Below are 22,493 nucleotides of genomic sequence, written 5' to 3'. Positions count from 1 at the left end.
ATATATTTTGGGTACTAACCCTTTATTGGATATGTCATTTGCAAATATCTTCTCCCATTCAGTAGGTTGTCTTTTTGTTTTATTGATTGTATCCTTTGCTGTACAGAAGCTTTTTATTTTGATGTAGTCCTAATAGTTTATTTTTGCTTTTGTTTCCCTTGCCTCTGGAACATAGCTAGAAAAATGTTGCTATGGCAATGTCAGAGAAATTGATGACTGTGCTCTCTTCTAGGATTTTTATGGTTTTGGGTCTCACATTTAGGGCCTTGATCCATTTTGAATTTATTTTTGTGTTGTTGTAAGAAAGTGGTCCAGTTTCATTCTTCTGCCTGTTGCTGTCCAGTTTTCCCAACATCATTTGTTGAAGAGATTCTCTTTTTCCCATTGCATATTCTTTCCTGCTTTGTCAAAGATTAATTGACCATATAACTGTGGGTTTATTTCTGGGTTTTCTATTCAGTTTTGTTGATCTATATGGTGTTTTTGTTGTTGTTGTTCCAGTACCATACTGTAGTTGATTACTACAGCTTTGTAATATAACTTGAAGTCTAGAATTGTGATACTTTCAATTTTGTTTTTCTTTTCCAAGGTTGCTTTGGCTATTTGGGATCTTTTGTGTTTCCATACAAATTTTAGGATTGCTTGTTCTAGTTCTGTGAGAAGTGCTGTTGGTAGTTTGATAGAGATTACATTAAATGTGTAGATTACTTTGGGTAGTATAGACATTTTAATATTTGTTCTTCCAGCCCATGAACATGGAATGTCTTTCCATTTCTTTGTGTCATCTTTAATTTCTTTTCTTTTTTTTAGATTTTATTTTTTACTTGAGAGAGAGAGAGAGAGTGAGAGAGAGAATGAGCTGGGGGAGAGGCAGAGGGAAAGGCAGACTTCCTGCTGAGCAGGGAGCCCGATGAAGGGCTCAATCTCAGGACCCTGGGAACATGACCTGAGCCAAAGACAGATGCTTAACCAACTAAGCTACCCAGGTTCCCCTCATCTTTAATTTCTTTTATCAGTGTTTTATAGTTTTCAGAGTATAGGTCTTTCCCATCTTTGGTATTTATTCCTAGGTGTCTTATTATTTTTGGTGCAAATATAAATGAGATTGTTTTCTTAATTTCTTTTTCTGCTGCTTCATTATTAGTGTAGAGAAATGCAACAGATTTCTGCACATTGATTTTGTATCCTGCGACTTTACTGTTCATTTATCAGTTCAAGTGGTTTTTGGTAGAGTCTTGGATTTTCTATATATAGTATCATGTCTTCTGCAAATAGTGAAAGTTTTACTTCTTCCTTACCAATTTGGATGCCTTTTACTTCTTTTTGTCATCTGATTGCTGTGGCTGGGACTTCCAGTAGTATGTTGAATAAAAGTGAGAGTGGACTTCCTTGTCTTGTTTCTGAACTTAGGGGAAAAGTTCTTAGTTTTTCCCATTGAGCATGATGTTTGCTGTGGATTTTTCATATAAGACCTGTATTATATTGACGAATGTTCCCTATAATCCTACTTTGTTGAGGGTTTTTATCATGAATGGATGTTGTACTTTGTCAAATGCTTTTTCTGCAACTATAGAAATGATCATATATTTGTATCTTTTCTCTTATCGATGTGATGTATCACATTGATTGATTTGCAAACATTGAACCATGCTTGCATTCCAGGAATAAATCCCACTTGATGGTGGTGAATGATTTTCTTTAATGTATTGTTGAGTTTGGTTTGTTAGTATTTTGTTGAGGATTTTTGCATGTGTGTTCATCAGAGATACTGGCCTGTAGTTCTCTTTTTTTGTGGTGTCTTTATCTGTTTTTGGTATCAGGGTAATGCTGGCCTCATAGAATGGATTTGGAAATTTTCCTTCCTTTTATATTTTTTGGAATCATTTGGGAAGAATAGGTATAACTCTTCTTTACATGTTTGGTAGAATTCACCTGTGAAGCCATCTGGTCGTGGACTTTTGTTTGTTGGGAGTTTTTGATTTCTAATTCAATTCCATTGCTGGTAATTGGTCTGTTCAAATTTTCTATTTCTTCCTGCTTCAGTTTTGATAGGTTCTATGTTTCTAGGAATTTATCCATTTCTTCTAGGTTGTCCAATTTGTTGGTATATAATTTTTCATAATATTCTCTTATAATTGTTTGTATTTCTGTGGTGTTGGTTGCTCTTTCTCCTCCTTCATTAGTGATTTTATTTATTTGAGCCCTCTCTCTCTTTTTTTTTTCTTGATGAATATGGCTAGGGGTTTCTCAATTTTGTTATCTTTTCAAAGGACCAGCTCCTGGCTTCATTGATCTGTTTTACTGGTTTTTGTTTGTTTGTTTTTAGATTCTATACCATTTATTTCTGCTCTTATCTTTATTATTTCCTTCCTTCTGCTGGTTTTGAGTTTTGTTTGTTCTTCTTTTTCTAGCTCCTTTAAAGATGTAAGGTTAGGTTGATCATTTGAGATTTTTCTGAGGGTTGAAAGTGAGGGGATGGAGAAACATTTATCATGCAAATGGATGTCAAAAGAAAGCCAGGGTAGCAATACTTATATTGGACAAAATAGACTTTGAAACAAAGATTGTAACAAGAGACAAAGAAGGAAACTATATAATAAGGGGGATAATCCAACAAGAAGATATAACAATTGTAAATATTTATGTACCCAACATGGGAGCACCCAAATACATAAAACAACAGTTAATAAAAAACAAAGGAACTAATCGATAGTAATACAATAATAGTAGGGGACTTTAGCACCCCACTTACATCAATGGACAGATGATCCAAACAGAAAATCAACAAAAAAACTGGCTTTGAATGACACACTGGACCAGATGGATTTAAAGGATATATTCAGAATATTCCCGCCTAAAACAGCAGAATACATGTTCTTTTCAACTGTACATGGAACATTCTTCAGAATAGATCACACATTAGGCCACAAAACAAGTCTTAACAAATTCAAAAAGATTGAAGTCATACCATGCATATTTTCTGATCACAACACTATGGAACTGGAAATCAACCATAAGAAAAAATCTGGCAAGACCACAAATATATGGAGGTTAAACAACATGCTACTAAACAACAAATGGATCCAACCAAAAAGCAAAGAAGAAATAAAAAATTACATGGAAACAAATGAAAATGAAAACATAATGGTCCAAAATCTTTGGGATGCAGCAAAAGCAGTTCCAAGAGGGAAGTTTATAGCAATATTCTTGAAATTTAAAGCATATATAATATTCTCAGCCATATATATAGAGAGAGAGCTGGAATATGTATATATTTAAGATCTTAAATAAAAGCTTACAGTAACAGATACATTTTTGTTAGAATTTTTATTATTTATTTATTATTTTATTATTTTATTCTTTTTTTTAAGATTCTTTAAATGTTTAAGTACTCTCTACACCTATCGTGGGACTCGAACTCATGAACCCTGAGGTCAAGAGTCTCAGGCTCCGCTGACTGAAGGGCACTAGGTGCCCTTCTTTTTCTTTTATTCCTATTTGCAGTCTCATTCCCTGTGAAGGTGGGGCACTCATATGTCTGGCTCACCACTGTGTCCGCCATGACCCTGATAGTACCAGCACATAGTAGGTGCTCAGTAAATACCAGTTGAATGATTTTAATCATTGCAGTGGTAGACCTCTGTGTTTGAGGAACATCTGAATCTTTCAAGAGCTACTCCACAGTCCCTTCCAGGTGTCTGATTTGCGAATCAGGGTATTCCACTACAGACTTGGAACAGAGCACCCAGCATTGACTTTGCTTCAGACATTGGTGATGACAGAACAGAGGTCACAAGCCATATCCAGCCTGTACCTGTTTTTGTATGGCCCATGAGCTAAGAGTGATTCTTATAAATGAACATTTGCAACTGACTTGATGTTAGGATTTAAACCCCAGTGAAGCAAAAAACTATCCCCCCAAAATTCCATTCTTCTCATTAGTAGATCTATATGATAAAAAATTGTGCGCAATTGTTGTATTTTGAGTTTCATCAGTAAAAATGTTGTGGAAGCTGTGAGTTGTGTAAGACTGATGAATCAGAGACCTGTACCTCTGAAACAAATAATACATTATATGTTAAAAAAAAAAAAAGAAAAAGATAGCAAGAAGGGAAAAATGAAGGGAGGGAAATCAGAGGGGGAGACGAACCATTAGAGACTATGACCTCTGAGAAACAAACTGAGGGTTCTAGAGGGGAGAGGTGTGGGGGGATGGATTAGCCTGCTGATGGGTATTAAAGAGGGCACGTATTGAATGGAGCACGGGGTGTTATATACAAACAATGAATCATGAAACACTACATCAAAAACTAATGATGTAATGTATGGTGACTAACATAACATAATAAAATTAAATTAAAAAAAAAAGAAGAAATGGGAAGCTGAGAACGTGCGTACCTGAAAAAAAAAATGTTGTGGAAGTTTGTTTTTTCTCTTGTTATGTAGGTACGCGCTTAATATCCTTAAATCTGCTTCTTGGCTCACAGTCTAAAGTATTTACTATCTGGCTTGTTGCAGACAACCTTTGCCGACCCCTACTATGGAAGTGGGCTCAGGACCACTTAACTATGACCTCCACATAGGGATGACCACTGACCTTCATGAGAAGAATGGTCTTGCCTTCCAACAGGGACACTGAGAAAAAAGCTTTGGTCCTCTCTGACCATTCATAGGAATGTCATCATAAAGTCTTCAAGGTCTTTGTTTTAAGGCCATTGCCATGCAGTGAACGTTAAAGTGAGTTAAATCTTGGTGTTTGTTTACTACTGCCGGTGACCCACCTTTTCTAACACGTCTGTTTTGGGGGCAGACTGTATTATGACAGTCAGCTGACCCCATCTTTTCCAGTTTCTGGGGTCCTGGCCCTTAATACTTAAGATGGCTTGAGCCATGTGCTATGCGAGGTCCAGCACTTTCCCTGCCCTCCAATGTTCTGGTAACGTCTGAGGCTCACCTTTGTAGGTCACTCTCTCTGAATTCCTGCTCAGTGCTCCACCTCAGGCCACTGCTTTCTCCTCGCTGCTCTGCCCATTTCTTTACTCCCCCAGTGTGACTCCAACACAGGCCTTGCTGAAGGTCTCAGAGCAATAGTGGGAGATACCAATGCAGTTCAAAATAGAAATCGACTTAAAATTGATTACTTACAGTGTTCTTGGCTGTTGAGGATTTCCTACTGGCTGTATTTTCTTCTTAGACTCATGCACCATTGGGCCTGCCTTCTCTTGTCTATACTTCAATTCCTTTCTTCTGTTTTCTTTCTTTCTTTCTTTTTTTTAAAGATTTTATTTATTTGACAGAGAGAGAGATAGCGAGAGCAGGAACACAAGCAGGGGGAGTGGGAGAGGGAGAAGCAGGCTTCCCGTGGAGCAGGGAGCCCGATGTGGGGCTCGATCCCAGGACCCTGGGATCATGACTTGAGCCGAAAGCAGACTCTTAACGACTGAGCCACCCAGGTGCTCCACCTTTCTTCTGTTTTCAAGGCTTTAACCCCCGCTGCCCACTCTATTCTCTTGAGCTTCCAGCAAACAAATTCCAGATACATGTCATTTTCTTACTCAGGCAATTTATCTTCTTCTGTTTTCCTCTCTCCTTCCAGGCCTGGCCTAGAGGTGAATTATGCCACTCTGGTAGGAAGGCAGAATTGGATGTAATCAGCGTTTGTTTTAAAAACTCATCTTTCTCCATCCTCTTCACTGTTTTTGTTTTTGTTTTTTTTAAAGATTTTTATTTATTTACTTGACAGAGAGAGAGACAGCGAGAGCAGGAACACAAGCAGGGGGAGTGGGAGTGGGAGAAGCAGGCTTCCCGCCCAGCAGGGAGCCCGATGTGGGACCCGATCCCAGCACCCTGGGATCATGACCCGAGCCAAAGGCAGACGCTTAACGACTGAGCCACCCAGGCGCCCCATCCTCTTCACTGTTACACAATCCATATTATGTACTCAGCACAGTGCCTCGGATATAGTAAGCACTCATTACCTGTTGGTTGTTCTTATTATTAGGAGAATCATGCCAGTTTCGGTCCAGTGTTGGTCCCCTCAGCCTAACTATGGCTACTGCTTTTTTTTTTTTTTTTTTGTATGGTGTGGGGAAATGCATTATTAGGGCATTTGGGGAGCAGCAATGTATTGCTTCATGCAGAACCTCATCTTTCCTTCATGCATGTCTTCATTTCCTCCTGTGACTTTTGGGATCCCTGGTGAACTCTATTGCCTTCTGTCTGCCATGGAAATGAGTTCACACAGAGGCTGCTGATGTGAACAGTAGGGTTCAAGAGTTCCTGAAAATAACCCAGCAATTGCATTCTTTGGTATATACCCAAGAGAGCTGAAAACAGACGTTCACACAAAACATGTACACAAATGTTTATAGCAGCATTATTCAGAATAGCCAGAAGTGGGAAGCAACCCAAATGTCCATCAGCTGATGAATGGATACACAAAATGTGGTATATCCATATGACAAAATCTTATTTATGTTACTGTGTAATATAAAAAAGAAAGAAGTTCTGATACATGCTGCAACGTGGATGAACTTTGAAAACATTATGCTCAGTGAAAGAAAACAGTCACAAAATGTGACATATTACATCACTCCATTTTAATGGAATAACCACAGTGGGCAAATTTATAGTGACAGGAAGTAGATTAGTGGTTGTCAGAGACTGGGGGTGGGCAGAGGGGATGGAGAATGACTGCTCCTGGGAATGGAGCTTCTTTTTGATGGGATGGAAATATTTTGGGATTAAATAGTGGTGATGGTTGTACAATCTGTATATATTAAAAAACCACTCAATTGTTTAAAATGGCAACTTTTATAGTACGTGACTTACATCTCGGTTAAAAATAATGCCCAGAAGTCCATGGAATTTATGACCAGTGTGAAACTACATGCTTTTCTCTGTTCAGATAAAGATATATTAACCGTGGGAGACTCCTGGAACCCCCTCCTGATGGTGCTCTTTAATGGGGATGGAATGTTATATAATATAACATAATAAATAAGAATGTTCTTATTTAATGGGGATTCCACATTTAGCAGAAATGTGGAATCCATGTGTTTGCTTCTCTAGAGCATTTGTATTAAAGGGAACAGCAATTATACCAATACCTTCCTTTTTTAAAAATTATTTTATTTTAAGTAGGCTCCACGCCCAATGTGGGGCTTGAACTCACAACCCTGAGATCAGGAGTCGCATGCTCCACCGACTGAGCCAACTAAGCGCCCCCGATACCTTACTTTTAAACAACTCTTCCCACGCTTACAAAAGCTTGCTGCGTCAGTGTCCTAAGTGGTTCTCATAACAGTCTTATGAGTGAGATGGTTGTTATTTTCATTCCACCAAGAGGGACCCTGTTAAATAGCTGGTTCAAAGTAAATAGAGATTATAACCCAGGTTAGCTGAGGTCAGATTTAATAGTGTTTCTACTCTGTACTATACCAGCATCCATGTTGAAATCTGGATCTCAGGAAAATATGTTGATTACTATAGATTTTAGGCTTGATATTAAGGCTTTTTAAATCTCTTCCAAGTCAAATAATCTATTTTAAAGGTTAATTTTAGCTATTTTTGTCAGGTTGGAATTTCAAGCATGCCTCACAGTGCTTAAGAACAAATTTGAGAAAAAAAAAAAAAGAACAAATTTGAACTGATTGTATAATTATGATAGAGAATGTTCTTTTGAATAGTGAATATTCATTTTGTACAGAAGTAGTAAAAAAAAATGGCTTGTTTACCTAATGTGCACTAAGAGGACATTAGCCTCAATCAGGAGCAGACGGCTACCCCACTTTTGAAACCTAAGTGTTTGACTTCATTTGGGTACCCTGGATACAGAGAATTGTTTTGGAAAATCTGAATGCCTGGGCCTTACTCCTGGACAGGGAATGTTCTTATTTATAAATCCAAACCACTAGCATAGATGGGAGCCTGCTTAACACACACAGCATCGTATCCTTCCTTGTTATGGTGATACGTTGAGTCAAGGAACAGGAAAAAAAGAGTACTATCTCGATGTATAATTTTGTTTTAAAAAAATATAGGCAAGTGAGGATGCAGATAATTAAAATAAAGGCACATAGGTTTGGTCAAGTCATTAACTTAATAGGAAAAACAGATCAAAAGTGCTCTTAAGGTTCTTATTTAAAAAATTTTTTTTTAAAGAACAAAACCATATAAGAATGGGAGAGGTGGCTAAGGGAGGTTGGAAATTTAATTTTCTGTGTCTTTTATTTGAGGAGTTTTTAGATTATAGCAATTTTGAAACCAAAATTTTTCAATTTAAAAATAGAAGTGGAGAAATAGGAGCAGATTGGAGTTTGGTGGAAAAAAATTAGAGAAAGAGAGTACAACAGGGAGGCTCTGTGCAGGGAATTCTCATGTTCAGCTTCATCCCAAATTTCCTGTGGACTGTGTAGACAGGAGTTTCAAAATTTGATGAAAACAACTCGATGGAAGCTAGGGACAGACATTCTAGAATAGTGAACCTCTGTTTGCATACACATTTGTTTGCGCTTGATTTCAGGGGGAGCGCGGGCCTCACGGAGCCCTAAATTCTTAATCTGGGAGTGGATCAGAATCCGTCATAGGAGTTTGCAGAATACAGATACCTCTGCCTCAGCTACCCCAGGCCTCCTGCGAAGGACCCCTCCCTCTCTCAGGGAGGTGTGAGTGCTGGGGTAAGACTTGTCCATTAAGATTGGGATGGCTGATTCCTAAATGTGGTGTAGAAGCTTCGGTAACTAGAGTTCGCTGTTAACTGAGAGCTGCCCCAGTGTGATGGGTTTTGTCTCCTGGAATCACCTCACTGCTGGCTGGGCTGAGCCCTCAGGAGGTGGAGCCGGGAGTCCAGCCCAACAGCCGGTTGAGTAGGGACCACACCAGGCCTGGCCTGATGGGAGATGGGGTACTGAGGTGTACAATCCTACTGATGGGCCAGTTCAGCCCTCCTTGGTCTCCTTAAGAGAAGAGCCTTGGAGAAGAGCCATGTTTTGTTTTCACAATAGTAGCCAATGGCTCCTCCCTGCTATTAATTTTTATGCTACTTCATTTGTAAATAAGTGCTCATTTTATGTCATAAAAATGTTGAATGTTAAAAAAAATATTTTTAAAGGCAGACAACTTCATGGCTTCTCGAGAAACAAACATAATGGAAGTTATGGTCATCTCTTCCACGCTTCTGCCTTATCCACAGTCCTACTCTATGTTTGTATTTTTCCAGCTACACACTGACATTAGTCTAGCATCTTTCTAAGTTGATTAATAGTAACAGGGCACTGTCTCTGTGCGCTTGTGGAATCTCTATAACCATTTAATTAGCAAGGTGAGTAGAAGCCTCTAATGGAAAGTCACCAGTTGGCAGTCATTGGTCAGTTAGGTAGAAGGTAGTTAAAACAGTGATTAACAAAAAGTATACATACCATCTGTTTTAACTCAAAACCTGCATGTACATTCGTTTGCCAGTCTTTTGTTGTGAGTATGGCCCCTGGCTGGAGTTCTGGTCTTTCTTGCAAAACACCCTTCTCAGCTACATCACTCGTTTCCAATTTTGGTTTCTTCAAAGTAGAGCAAGAACTTAACACTTTGTGAAACAACCTACATGCAGAACACCTTTAGAATTCAGTGATTTTGTTCTTCTATCTTACAGTGACTTCACTCATACCTAATGTAGCAGCATTTAAAAATAGCGTCTAACTTTTACTGACTTGGTTTTCTTTATGTGCACAGATTTCATCAGTTTACCTAAACTTTAATTAAATTATAGAATTTCAGTAACTTGTACAACTGATAGAAACTGGTTTGGGAACAAACCAAATGACTCCTGGGGAAAATATAACTAAACTAGTAGCAGCACGAGAGCACAGATAGAGAAGATGCTGAGTGTCAGCTGATCTGACAGGTTGGTTTGGTAGAGAGGTTAAGAGTGCTTCTGCTATAATATATGTTGAAGGAAATAAAAATTGTGCAGCATGTTTTAGGGTATGTTGGAGTTACTTTATTTGTAAAACAAATTCCTACAAGGAGGAATGCATTTATTTACCTTTAAGAGAATATACACAGCATAGTTGTGCAGGTAGAATGTTGGGAACTAGATCAGGGCAGTTAAGATCAGAAGGTGCATCCCTGCAAGGCTTTGTGGGATCAGCCCCTTATGACAAACAGTTTTCACCTCTGTGCAAACAATTAATTGTTCTGCGTTTAACAAATCAAATTTATAGTGGCAAGTATTTATAGTTTGAAGGTTACCTGCCAACCCTCTTTGGAATAATGAAAACAAGCTTTCAATATAGTAGAAAAGCTCTGTGCTCTTCTTAACAAATAGGTTTGGCTAAAACCTAACTTGATGATTTCAAGGTATAGAATATGTACAGGTTTAGCTTAGATTTTATAACTGGCATGTAAATAATTATTACCCTTTTTATCTATCAAACATTTAAGGTTGGGGCACCTGGGTGGCTCAGTTGATTAAGCAACTGCCTTCAGCTCAGGTCATGATCTCAGGTCCTGGGATCAAGCCCCACAGCAGGCTCCCTGCTCAGTGGGAAGTCTTCTTCTCCCTCTCCCTCTGCCCCTCTCTTCCGCTCATGCTCTCTCTCTTTCTAATAAATAAATAAAATCTTTAAAAAAAACCCATTTAAGGTAGATAATAACTTACTTCCATCTAAATAAATCAATAGTATTTATATTTAGCTGGATTAAAGTATTACTATAAAGCCCAGCTAGTATATTTCCCTATTTTCATACACAGTAATAAAAAAATTATCCTCAATCTCAAGAAATATATCATGTTCTTCCCTTCTTGGCATTTAAATCAATGTAAAAATATCCCTTGGAATCATTTCTGTGGGGGACTGTAAAAGAAGTAAAACACCTGGTGTTCTCACAGGTTTGTAGTCTGATTAGAGAAACAAGACCAACATACTTGAAACAGATTACACCAAACATTTGATTAAGTATAAAATGAGAAGTATAAGCAATAATTGTTGTTGAAGAACCTGTTTTGCATAATTTATTTTGCACATAGTAAAGGCTTGGGTGGTTAGGAAATTTGGGGGAAGTATGTGGGACTAAATAAGTGGAATTTGAACTGACTAGTGAATAAAGGAAAGAATTGTGGGTAGGACAAAAAAGGTATGTTCAGGACAGGAGGCATTTAGGGAACAGACCAGAGAGTAGGATTTGTTTTGTAATCCAGAAAGGTCCTATAAGATCCTAAGAAGGTCATCATGGTCTTTATCTGAGCACCTCCTAACTTCCCTGAGTCTTGGCAGTGAACTGTCTTTGATTCCACATCTTTTCTTTCCTTATTTCCCTGAGAGTGTCCATAAAACCAACGGTCTCTTCTAGCCTACCATTCAATCTCTGATATTGTGGCATTGGGAGGATTCAGTGGGGATGGGTACATAACAATGATAACCATCTTTTACCCAGTGCCTTTTGGGTTCCTGTGTCAGTCAGGACAGGATAGGGTATGCTGCAGTAACAAACATTCTCAAAATTTCAGTGGATTAAAATAACATATAATATCTATATTAACAGGAAAACTAGGTTTGGGGAAGAGAAAACTCTGAGACCTGGGATGGAGGCAGCATGGAGTAGCAGAGCAAGTATTGGACTAGTGGCCTAGAGGCCGAGCTCTGAGTAAGCCCACCTCCTACTACCTATGTGACGTTGGTATGCCATTTCATCTCTCCAAGCTTGATTTTCGTCAATTATAATATAAAGGAGTTGCTCTAGCTCATCCTTGAGTTCTCTTATTTATTTATTTTTATTTATTTTATTTTTTTAAGCTCTCTTTGAATACAGTGATTCTCTACAAGTATGAAACAAGTAAAATTTAAAGCTAGAAGAGTTTCTGTCTTCTGGATTCTATAACGTGTTTGTTTGTAAGCTCTTTCAGGATGTTTGTTTGTTTGTTTGTTTTTCTTTAACATAAGGACCATTCGTCCTTTTTTCTCAGACCATTAAGACATATGGTCAAAATTTTCATCAGCTTAGATCCGCTATATTTATTTGCACAATTTGTCCCTTTTACTCTTGTTATTTCCAGTCTGAAGTGAGAAAAGGGGACTGGGCCAGGGTTGGCTGCCACTTTGACAGTTTCACTTCCAACCTCAGGGATTCGCACTCTCATTCATCAGAGAGCTCTGAGTCCAGAAGTTCCACGGTGGCAAACCCAATAATGATTGACCTCTGAAAAGGTCTGCTTCTTTCAGCAATTCTTCGTGTTCCTGAAAAGGGCCACTTAGTGATAAAGATTGTAGATCTTTCCTTCCATTTAGGTTTGAAGCTTAAGTGCTTTTGGTTCCAGAGTTATCCAGCGAGCTTGCTCTGCCTTGTTTTATACTCTGGCAGCTTCCCACAGATGACAAAGAAACATTTATTGGGATGCTTCTACTTGTCATGCGCTATAACTTACAGTGCATTCAGACTGAAGAATGTTCTATAAATATAGAATCATGAGAGGAATGTCTCAGAACTGGAGTCTTATCTCTAATTGTCAGTAGGATTCACTCAGGCTACCTAATACTATATCACAATCAAAAGGGCCAGAGAGTGGCAATATGGACACTATGAAAGTGACAAAAGAGTTAACAATGAATGACAATACACTGAAAACTGAGACATACATACACACATACACGCATACATACGTAATTGTGTGCAACTGATGGCTTATATTCAATGGGAGGTGATAGCCTCATCAGGACACTGATGATGCCCTTGAGCCATGTGGTAAATGGTGGGTGGTTTGGCTGGCATCCTGGGCTCCGCTGTGCTCTTTTCCTTCTACCTGCCCTGGGCTGTCCTACTCATGGCAGAGCACCTTATGTCTTGCTTGTTTATGTCCTTTCTCAAAGGAGATTATTCAAGCACCATCCAGAGTCTACCACTGATTTCCAGGGAAGGTCTTGCTCCCCACCTATGTGCTGTGCCACACGACGCTGCTGTTCCACGTGTCAGCCTTTCGGGTGGCTGCAGGTGCTGAAGCTCTGTGATTCAGCTGCTCGGGTGTGGCCTCTGGGATGCATTCTTTCTGCCATGATCCCTCTTCCCCTGCACTTGGTGACTCCAGGTGACGCATTTTTAATTCTCTTTGGTAATGAAAATCACATCTTGTTTAGACTCTAGAACTAAAACACTTTCCCTGTAAAACGGTTGAGCAGCACTGAGCTTTACCATTGGCAGACTTTCTGTGCAACATTGTGCCACAGAGCCTCTCTGAGGCTGAGAGGCTAACGGGGCATCTGCGTGGATGTGACTGGCAGTTTCGGGATCACAGTGAGGGAGCCCATGGGGAGACCTGTGGTTTGGCCTGAGGCTTGAGGACTGAGGTGAGCTGAGAGCCACCAAAGAGGCCTTGGGCACCCCTTATGGACAACCCCGATTTCCAGGTGACCTTGTGGGGAGGTTGGAGATGGCTGTGCAAGGATTGGGGGCGCATTGCCTCTTTCCTCTCATAACCCCCCATTCTCCTCTTCCCTTCTCAATTCCTTTTCCTCCATCCCAGTGGTTTTCCTGTCCTCCGCCCCCCGCAACCTCTGCTAATTCTACTTTTCCTTTGGCCTTGGCAGCTACTCAGGATCCACGGATCCTTGAAATGGGTTTATGGGGGTGCTGCAGACCTTCCATCCTGAGGCTGATGATTCGGGAACTGGTAAATGTTTGGGGGAGATGTTTTCTAACTGGAGCAAGTCCATGAACTCTTAGCAGATTGATGTTGATTCAGATGATGTTAAGCTTCTAGGATTTTGAATTCCAGAAAGTCTGGGTCCCCTATATGATTTGAATAGGGTGTGCATATATGTGGAAGTGTGCATGCATATGTGTGTATGTGTGTGTGTGAGAGAGAGAGAGAGAGAAAGAGAGACAGTGAGTGGAAGAGAGAGAATCCTTAAAAATGTGATTCATGTTGTTTCTAAGTTGCTATTTGCTTTCTTAGGCAAATTTTCTTATATAATCTTACTTTCATAAGACAAATGAAACTCCTTCCTCCTTTCCTGGTTGATGTGATACCACAGTGAGAAACATGATTTGACATTTGAGTTCCTACTATGTATGCAGATGCTGTATAGTTTCGACATCATGGAAACAAATGAGAACCTTTGCACTGCATTGGGTCTATCCAGGAATTTGGCTTCTCTTTCTACCGTCTATGATAAAAACCTAAAATACATTATGTTTTATTCTTTTAGCCATTCCCTTGTGCGTTCCAATCTCATGCAGACTTGAACTATTTTGACATACACAGAAAACGTGGGGAATTTAAAGATGTCAGTTGAAGAACAAAACCCAGCTCATATTTATTCGGCATTTCTTTCCAACTTACCGGGATAACTTAGAGATTAAGTCTAGAGCTGAGCATCTATTCTTTCTTGTCCTTAATTCCTTCCTAAAAGTTATCAGGGCCTGCTTGAATTATAGTGCATTTTTTCTTGTCAGAGTTGATTTGATTTCTGGTTCCCTTGCCTCCCGGCCTACACTCTGTGTCATGATGCAGAGGTGGCAGATTGATGGGCAAAGGATTCAAAATGCTGCTCTGGATTTGGGTTTCAGCATGGGTGCTGTCTGTTGCCAGAGGCATTTAGCAGGTAGACTTGGAGAGGTGGGACTGGGCCTTCACAGGGAGGGGACCTCATGGTAAGAGACCCCTGTGGGATGGACTCTGCTTTTCCCACCTTGCCATTCGGACCCTGGCCTACTACTGAGGCCATCACAAGATTAATAGACTCAGCTTTTGTTGTGTTTAGTTTTGAATAATTTGAGTATGATGTGTCTGGACGTGGATTTCTTTGAGTCTGTTTGGAGCTTGCCAAGCTTCTTAAATCTTTAGGTTTATAACCGTTGTCAAATTTGGGCCTCTCTCAGCCATTATATCTTTAAATATATATATATATATATATATTTTTTTTTTTATTTTTTTTTTTTTTTTTCCCCCTGCACTGCATTTTTTCTCTTCCTCCTCTGACATTCCAATGACTGGAAGTTAGACTTCTTGATATCGCCTCACAGTTCCCTCAGGCTCTTTTCACTTCTTCTTCTTTTTTTTTTTTTTCCCCAAATCATTTTTTCTCTCTCTTGTTCAGATTGGATACTCTCTGTAGATCTATCTTCAAGTTCACAGACTGTTTCTTGTGTCCTGTCCATTTTGCTGCTGAGTCCATCCGCTGAGATTTTTGTTTGGGTTATTGCATTTTTCAGTTCTAAAATGTCCTTTTGGCTCTTTATATCTCCTGTTTCTTTGCTGAGACTTTCTATTTTTCCTCTGGTTTCAGGATGTACACTCTTACTACTTGGAGTATTTCTATAATAGTTGCTTTTAAGTTTTTGTCAAATAATTCCAGCATCTGTGTTATGCCTGCATTGACATCTGCTGATTGTCTTTCCCCCACACCAGTTGGGGTGTTCCTGATTCTCCATGTGCTGAGTAGTTTGGGGTTATATCCTGGACATTTTGTATATTATATTATGAGAGTCTGAGTCATGTTTAAATACTATAGATAAGGTTGATATATTTGTTTTCCCAGACAGTCTGGTTGGATCCAGGCCTCAAATTTCAGCCAGCCTTCTGGGGATTGTGATTTCAATATCAGTCCTGTTTTCAAAGCCTTTGCGATGTTTTTTTTTCCAATCTGTCCCACATGCATGCCACCCAGTGTCCAGTCTGGGACCCTGGAAAGGTCTGTCACCTGGGTTCCCAGAGCCTTTGATATGCTAACTGGGGTCAGATCCATGCTCCTACATTTCAGGGGTGAGCCCCGGACTTCATAAACCACTTTATGGGGTTGCTTTCCTTTTCCACGATTTCCTCCGTATTACCCAGTTCTCTGTGGTTTCTGAACCTCTGGCTGGAAAGGTTGGGTTTCGTTATCTCTGCTCTGCCTGTGCTTTGCTACATACTTCTGGTAACTGTGCCTGAGTCTAAGGCCAAGGTGTGGGAGAAAGAGAGAGAAAATACCGGGGACTCACCCCATCCTCTTGGGGTCACAGCCACAGATCGAAGAGTAAGCTTCCCTTTCCTCAGAGTTTTAGGTGCCTCTGGCCCTCTGCTTGGCTTCTACCACTGCAGTGGGATGCTGGGATGCTAGAATGGCAAAAAGGAAGAAAAAAGACAGGAAAAGATGGGGGATTTTCCCCACTCTCTCTGAGCATTAGGAGACCCCTTCCCTGCTGGAGCCCGAATGAGGGGTCTTCTCCTGACGCTTTGGTCTGTGCCAATGCCCACTTCTAGTATGTGGCCGCCTTGAGGAGGGGCCAGGAGAGAGGGCCGCAGAAGAAATAGCAATGGTGACTTCACTGCAGGTTCTGTGAACTTTGAATTCTGGTCTTTTTTTTTTTTAAAGATTTTTATTTATTTATTTGAGACAGAGAGAATGAGAGAGAGAGAGCACATGAGAGGGGGGAGGGTCAGAGGGAGAAGCAGACTCCCCGCTGAGCAGGGAGCCCAATGCAGGACTCAATCCCGGGACTCCAGGATCATGACCTGAGCCGAAGGCAGTCGCTTAACCAACTGAGCCACCCAGGCGCCTGAATTCTGGTCTTCTTCTTCAGTCTGCCTGCTGGTATTTACTTTTCACATTCCTCAAACACTGCTCCATACATTCTGGCCAGGTTTTATTGCTGCATTCAGTATAAGACACAGGGTAGGGGGGTGTGCTTACCCATCTTTATCCAGAACTGAAACTGAGATTCTTTTTTTTTTTTTAAGACTTTATTTATTTGACAGAGAGAGACACAGCGAGAGAGGGAACACAAGCAGGGGGAGAGGGAGAGGGAGAAGCAGGCTTCCCGCAGAGCAGGGAGCCCGATGCGGGGCTCGATCCCAGGACCCTGGGATCATGACCTGAGCCGAAGGCAGACGCTTAACGACTGAGCCACCCAGGCGCCCCATGAGATTCTTTTTTTAAATGAAATTTTTGCATGGAGTACCTGAATTTTAAATGTCACCACAACATGTGTAACTGACCCCTGCTCTTTTTTTCTTTTTAAACCAGAACGTTAATTGTGTGACAAATCATTGAAATCCTTAAGATGAACTGGATGCTGCCCTCTTGGGCTCAGGTGTTGTTCCTCCAGGGAATCCATGCCCAAGTCTGTGATATACAATTTTTAGCTGCCTCATTCGATTGGTCCCCGTGGTGTTTCGTCTTTTCGCCTTGGCACTCCAGTTACACTTTCTCTTGCCCTCAGCAGGATAGCTGCATCTGCCACGGTGGACTTCTGAAGGTGGCAGGCTTTCGAGCCACAGCGGCGGCACAATGTGTGCGTCTTATTGCGACGCTTTCCAAACGATGGCGTCCCCTTGGTCATCTTGTTTCCGTGGCAGACCCCAAAGAGACCCCTGCTCTTTTGGAAGCAGGACTAACCGTGAGAAAAAAGTTCAGGAGCCTGCAGAGGGGAAGGTGCGTAAGCTGCCACCCCAGAGACGCACAGAGCCCCGCACACTCGCTCAGGCCAAGTCCTAAAAACCATGATTACCTAAGGGCATTACAGAAAGGTAGTGGCTGATGCTCGCATACTCTCAGCTGCGCCTGGACCCAGGTTCTTCCCTGGGCCCTGTTTTGTGCCCCCCCTCCCCCAACCCTACAACTCCCACAACCCCCTTCTCCTTCTAAAAAGGAATAAACAATTTCCTTCAATCTTTGTTTCCTGCCCACTAACAGATGCTCCTAATTAGCACACAATTGCAAAAAAAATATATTTTGCCTGTTTTGGGTTTGTTTCTTGGAGAAAGTTTAGACTTCCCCAATATCAGCACATCAGCACATGCTCAGTGGGTTGTTTAGTTTGACTCAAGGACTCACAACTGTGTTCTTTTCCACGGGCACGACTGAAATGCAATCAATGGTTGGCCATCTCTCCCAACCGAAAATTGCTGGTTCTGAAACCTGTCAGGAACTTACTCACTTGTGGGAATGTGCATTTTGGGAGTACTGAAACTTTACAAAAAGATCCCAAGCACTCTACCAGCACGATAAAGAAACTGACTATTTAAATCACTCATCCTATAATTTTATCCCTAAAGAACTGTAGCATTGAAACACAGAGGAATGGACTATTAGGAGCCTTCCTCTGGCTTATTTTATATTTGTATTTTACACAAATATGTTAAAAAATGCTCATGTAACTGATGGTGGTATGGTCCTTGTCTGACAATTTCTATGGGGGCCCCATGAGGTCATTCACGTGTGTGGGGGAAACTGCCTGTGAAGAAGGAAGCTGTTATTCCAGATTTCAAGACAATGAAAGCTTTTGCACCAAGCAGAATCGATGGCTCTCTTTCCGGGTTATGGGTGGGTCTGCTTTTCTTAATAATTTTTTTTTTTTAATGCAGCCAGTTTTGCTTGGGGCTTGTGGTCTTGAATTAAGACATTCCTGTTATGTGCATAAGTGTAGGCTGGTAGGCAAAAAAGTATTTTAAAACATTGCTTTATTTTTTGCACTATCTTCTAATAGTAAAATCTTGGAATTGCACTATCTTCTAATAGTAAAATCTTGGAATTCAGTTTCTTTGGCTTGAAAGAATCATTTTTTTTTTCAAGAAACAAATTTAATGCTGAAATCATAAATTATAAAAATATCTGAAAGCCTCACGGCTATGCTTGTTGTGGTCTTTTTGAGCCAGGTCCATTATCTGTGTGCACTGGCTTGGACTGACTCAGTGATCACTTTTTTTTTTTTTTTACCCCATGGGGTGCAGAATCTCAGATGTCTGCAAAATAGCCCCAGAACAACATGAGTTAGCAGTATATATCTTCTGCTGTCCTTAATCTTAATTTTTGGAAATTTTTTCTCTGCACTCAAAACATACTAGAGGAAGCCAGCTCACTTTTCAATGCACGTTGCCTGGAGAAAGTGCCAGAGAAAGCCTTCACAAACAAAGTGGGGGCTGCTTCTTTCCCTCAGAAGTCTGGAACCCTGCCTTCCCTGAGCTGCCTATCTGTGCTGGGGGGGGGGGGGGCGCTCCTTTGTATGAGTGGCCTGGTGGTTCAAGGGGCAGGACCACGGACTGCAAAGGAGTAGAGGGGCCCTCGTCCCTGCAATGGCTTAAGATGGTGCTACTTCTCTGTGGCAGCTCATTGTGTGGCCTCCATTTGACATTTTAGCGCAGGTCTGCTGGGGACAGCCAGACCAGCCCCGAATGATAGTACAAGCACCCGCTTCTGCTGAAGCTGTTCCTTTACCCATCCCGAGAGGAAGCGGGGCTGGCAGACAGGACTGGGAATCCCTGTTTCCACCTCCTGGGAGTGATGGGGATAGCATCATTCTGGCCACATGCAGTTTGGAGCATATAGATAACAGTGTATGCCGGCATTTAGGGAATTATTGGGGGATAAAATCATGATAATTTTTTTTTTTTAAAAGAAAAACATTTTTGGTTTTGTTTTGTTTTTGGCTTGTTCTATGAAACACCAGCCACTGGTGTTTTAAGGGGCTCAGAGAATTCTGTCGGCGGGATGTTTGGAAGGACAAATATTGATGTGTGCACTAGAGAATTAAGACACATGATAATTGAAAGAGATGATAAAAGCTAGTGGTTTCCTTGGGGAAATAATCACGAACTGCTGTCAGACTGATTCCAATAAGAACATTACTTTATGTGAAATGTTTTTTAAACAGCTCAACCAAAGCATTAAGCTGGATTGCTGCTAGGGCATCTCTTCGCTGTATTATACCTCCACCTGAGATTCCTCAGCTGCTCGTCACTGTTCCGGCTGCCATGTTGAGCTGCATCATGGTCAACACTCGGTTGGAAATGAGCAATATCAGATTGCAATAGGATCCTGTTTGCGGATCCTGAAGATAATTCTATAGTTTTACCATACTGATTGACCATGCAGATTCACTGTTACTGATCTGTGAAGTTATTTATGTGTGTTTGCTCAGGTTAAGCGGCTCCTGCTGGGTTTAGGGTATCTCTTTAAGGAAACTTTAGGGCTTCTTGAGGTGGAGACTGCTTGCCACAATTTGCATTTGTATGTTTTGGCATTTATGTTGGGGTTATACTTGGGTCCTCCATCTCTTTGTGACCCCATTTACCCTCTAGAGGTATCTGTCAGAGCCCCTACCTAACTGCATTGCATTTATTGGGTTAAAACTGTATTAAATTATCCTGTGTTAAATTGTAACCCAGAGCCTGGTACGAGGCATGAGTGTCCACTGAATGAATGAATGACGCCCTGGTCAAGTCTCATTGCCTCTTTCCAAAGGAAGCGATGCAGGAGACCTTCCATTTGCCTCTCCAGATCCACTTTCCACCCTTCTCTTCCTGTTCTGCACCCCCAGAGGCTGACTAACCATAGCCTCCCTCTTCTCTGCCTTCTTTTGCCTTTGACAGTTAGTGTGGGTATATAATAGGACTGGATGTGCTAGGATTGCTTTGTTCCTTTATTGAATGCCTTCTCCATACAGTGTCCCACTCTGGGTTCCACAAATTCCTCTTCCTCCTTGTTCCTTCAGGCTGAAGGTTTGTGAGGGCTCTCTGGTGCTACCAGCCGTGGGTATTGCATTATTCCTTAAGGATTTCCTTAAACCCTGCACACACGTTTATAAATAGTCTTTCTATTAAATTCTTCTCAAATTAGCCCGTGGGAAGGAGCCCACTGTATCCTGCTAGAACTCTGACTGATACTTGCTCAGGTCACCCAGATGACAAAGTTAGTTATAATCTAGATACCCTAATCTGTCTCTCTTGCATTATTTCAAGTAAACACTCTCTTCTAGGCCAGTCTGTCTCTAAATTAGAATCAAATAGATCAGGGGTCAGCAAACTACAGCCGTGTGGGCCAAATCCAGCCTGCAACCTATTTTTGTAAATGGAATTTTATTGGAACACAGCCATGACCATTGGTTTACTCACTGTCTGGCTGCTATGAGCTATAGCAGGAGGTGAGGAATTGCAACAGACACTGTATGGCCTGCAAAGCCTAGACTATTTGCTGTTTCACCCCTTATAGAAAGAGTTTACTTATCCCTGATTTCAAGGAAGACCGTCATGTGTGAACTTTATCATTTTTATCAAGAGGCTCCTGGGCCAGATGCTGGGGGGCACTTGTAAGTGGCCATAGGATGAGGACATGGGGAGTTTTAAACCCCAGGCCTAGACAGGTTTGGCCAAAGAGCACTGTGTTGTGGCAAGGCACTCTCTCATGTGATATGAGAAGAACGTGACCAAACAAAACTGGGAGGTATTTGTATTTAAATGTGCTTATAATGTATGATTTCATAATTAAATAATTTCCTGAAAAGAATTGCTCTCCCTAATGTTTCACCATCTCCCTGTCAAAGTTACCAGACTGCCCTTTGTGGGAGAGTCCAGGTTTTGTTCATATCTGTGTAGACCTCTGTCTGGCACAGAGTGACTGATCCTCAGTATTGTTTGACCAAATGGTAATCAGCATCTACTTCAGAGAAGGGAAAAGAAGTAGGGGGGTGGTGGTGGACGGTATTACTGGGAAGATATATTAATGTTCTCAGGCTTTCTCTGATTAGAGTCTCTGCTCAGCCTTCACAGAACAAGAACAGCTATAAGAAAAGCCTGTGTACCCAGAAAAGGTGCCCCTCAGGGCAGACTGGCTGCACCACTTGTAAGGTTTGGTGCAAAATGAAAACGTGAGGCCCCTTGTTCCAAAATTATTAAAGAATTTCCAGATAGTATCAGCGTATCAGTAGAGCATTGAGCCCAGCACAGGCCCCTCTAAGACGACCCAGGTCACACGCCCAGGAGACTGGCAGCTGAGAAGAAGGCAGCCCGTGGGAGATCAGCGAGGATTCGTTAAGTCTCGAGAACTGCAGGGCGCTCAGCTACTACAAGGAGGGGCAGACCTGTATTGCTCAGAGTTCTGGAGGCTGGAAGGCCAGGGTCAGGGTGCCAGCAGAATTGGTTTCCAGGAAAGGCCCTCTTCCGGGTTGCTGCCTTCTCGCCATGTCCTTCCATGGGGGAAGGGGCTAGAGAGCTCTGTGGGATCTTTTATGGAACAGCACTAATAGCATTCAGGAGGGCTCTACCCTCATAACCTGAGCACCTCCTGGAGGCCCCCCTGCCTAATACCATCACATTGGTCATTAGGATTTCAACCTTTGAATATGGGGGAGGGCGACACACACACACACATTCAGACCGTGGTAATACCTGAGTGAAGGACAATGTGTTTACATGAATGGCCCATTCATCTGTCCCCAGAAACTTCCCTTGCCTTCTTCCTCAGCACAGAAGCGGTTTAAGGGCCCAGTCTAAGCACTGTGCCGGAACCCCTATGCCAAGACACCCAGAGTCTTTCCTTATGTCAGACATTCACCCTGCCAGCTGCTGGGGCTTCTCTCCACCCACCCGCTTCCCCACCCCCACACCCTGAGCCCTACTCTCCCAGTTAGAATCACAGTGAGCCTCTGGGAGGTTTCTAAGCGGTGATAACTATGGGTGGGGGACTTTGAAGTCGAGGAAGAACTTCATGACTAGTGCTTCCCTTCAACTGGAGGGATCCCACTTTTGT

At 41.5% G+C, this 22,493-nt stretch overlaps 1 protein-coding gene and 1 pseudogene across 2 annotated transcripts in view; one reads left to right on the top strand and one right to left on the bottom strand.

Moving 5' to 3' along the window:
- METTL24 (methyltransferase like 24) overlaps positions 1-22,493 on the top strand; it is a 155,173-nt gene that overhangs the window by 10,911 nt on the left and 121,769 nt on the right. The gene's annotated exons all lie outside the window — the stretch shown is intronic.
- LOC118001594 lies at positions 17,027-17,437 on the bottom strand (annotated as a pseudogene).

This window comes from Mirounga leonina, unplaced genomic scaffold (assembly GCF_011800145.1).
Source record: "Mirounga leonina isolate KUSES-001 unplaced genomic scaffold, KU_Mleo_1.0 Mir_53, whole genome shotgun sequence".
In the NCBI taxonomy this organism is placed as follows: Eukaryota; Metazoa; Chordata; class Mammalia; order Carnivora; family Phocidae; genus Mirounga; species Mirounga leonina.
This window is presented reverse-complemented; position numbering and strand designations above follow the sequence as displayed.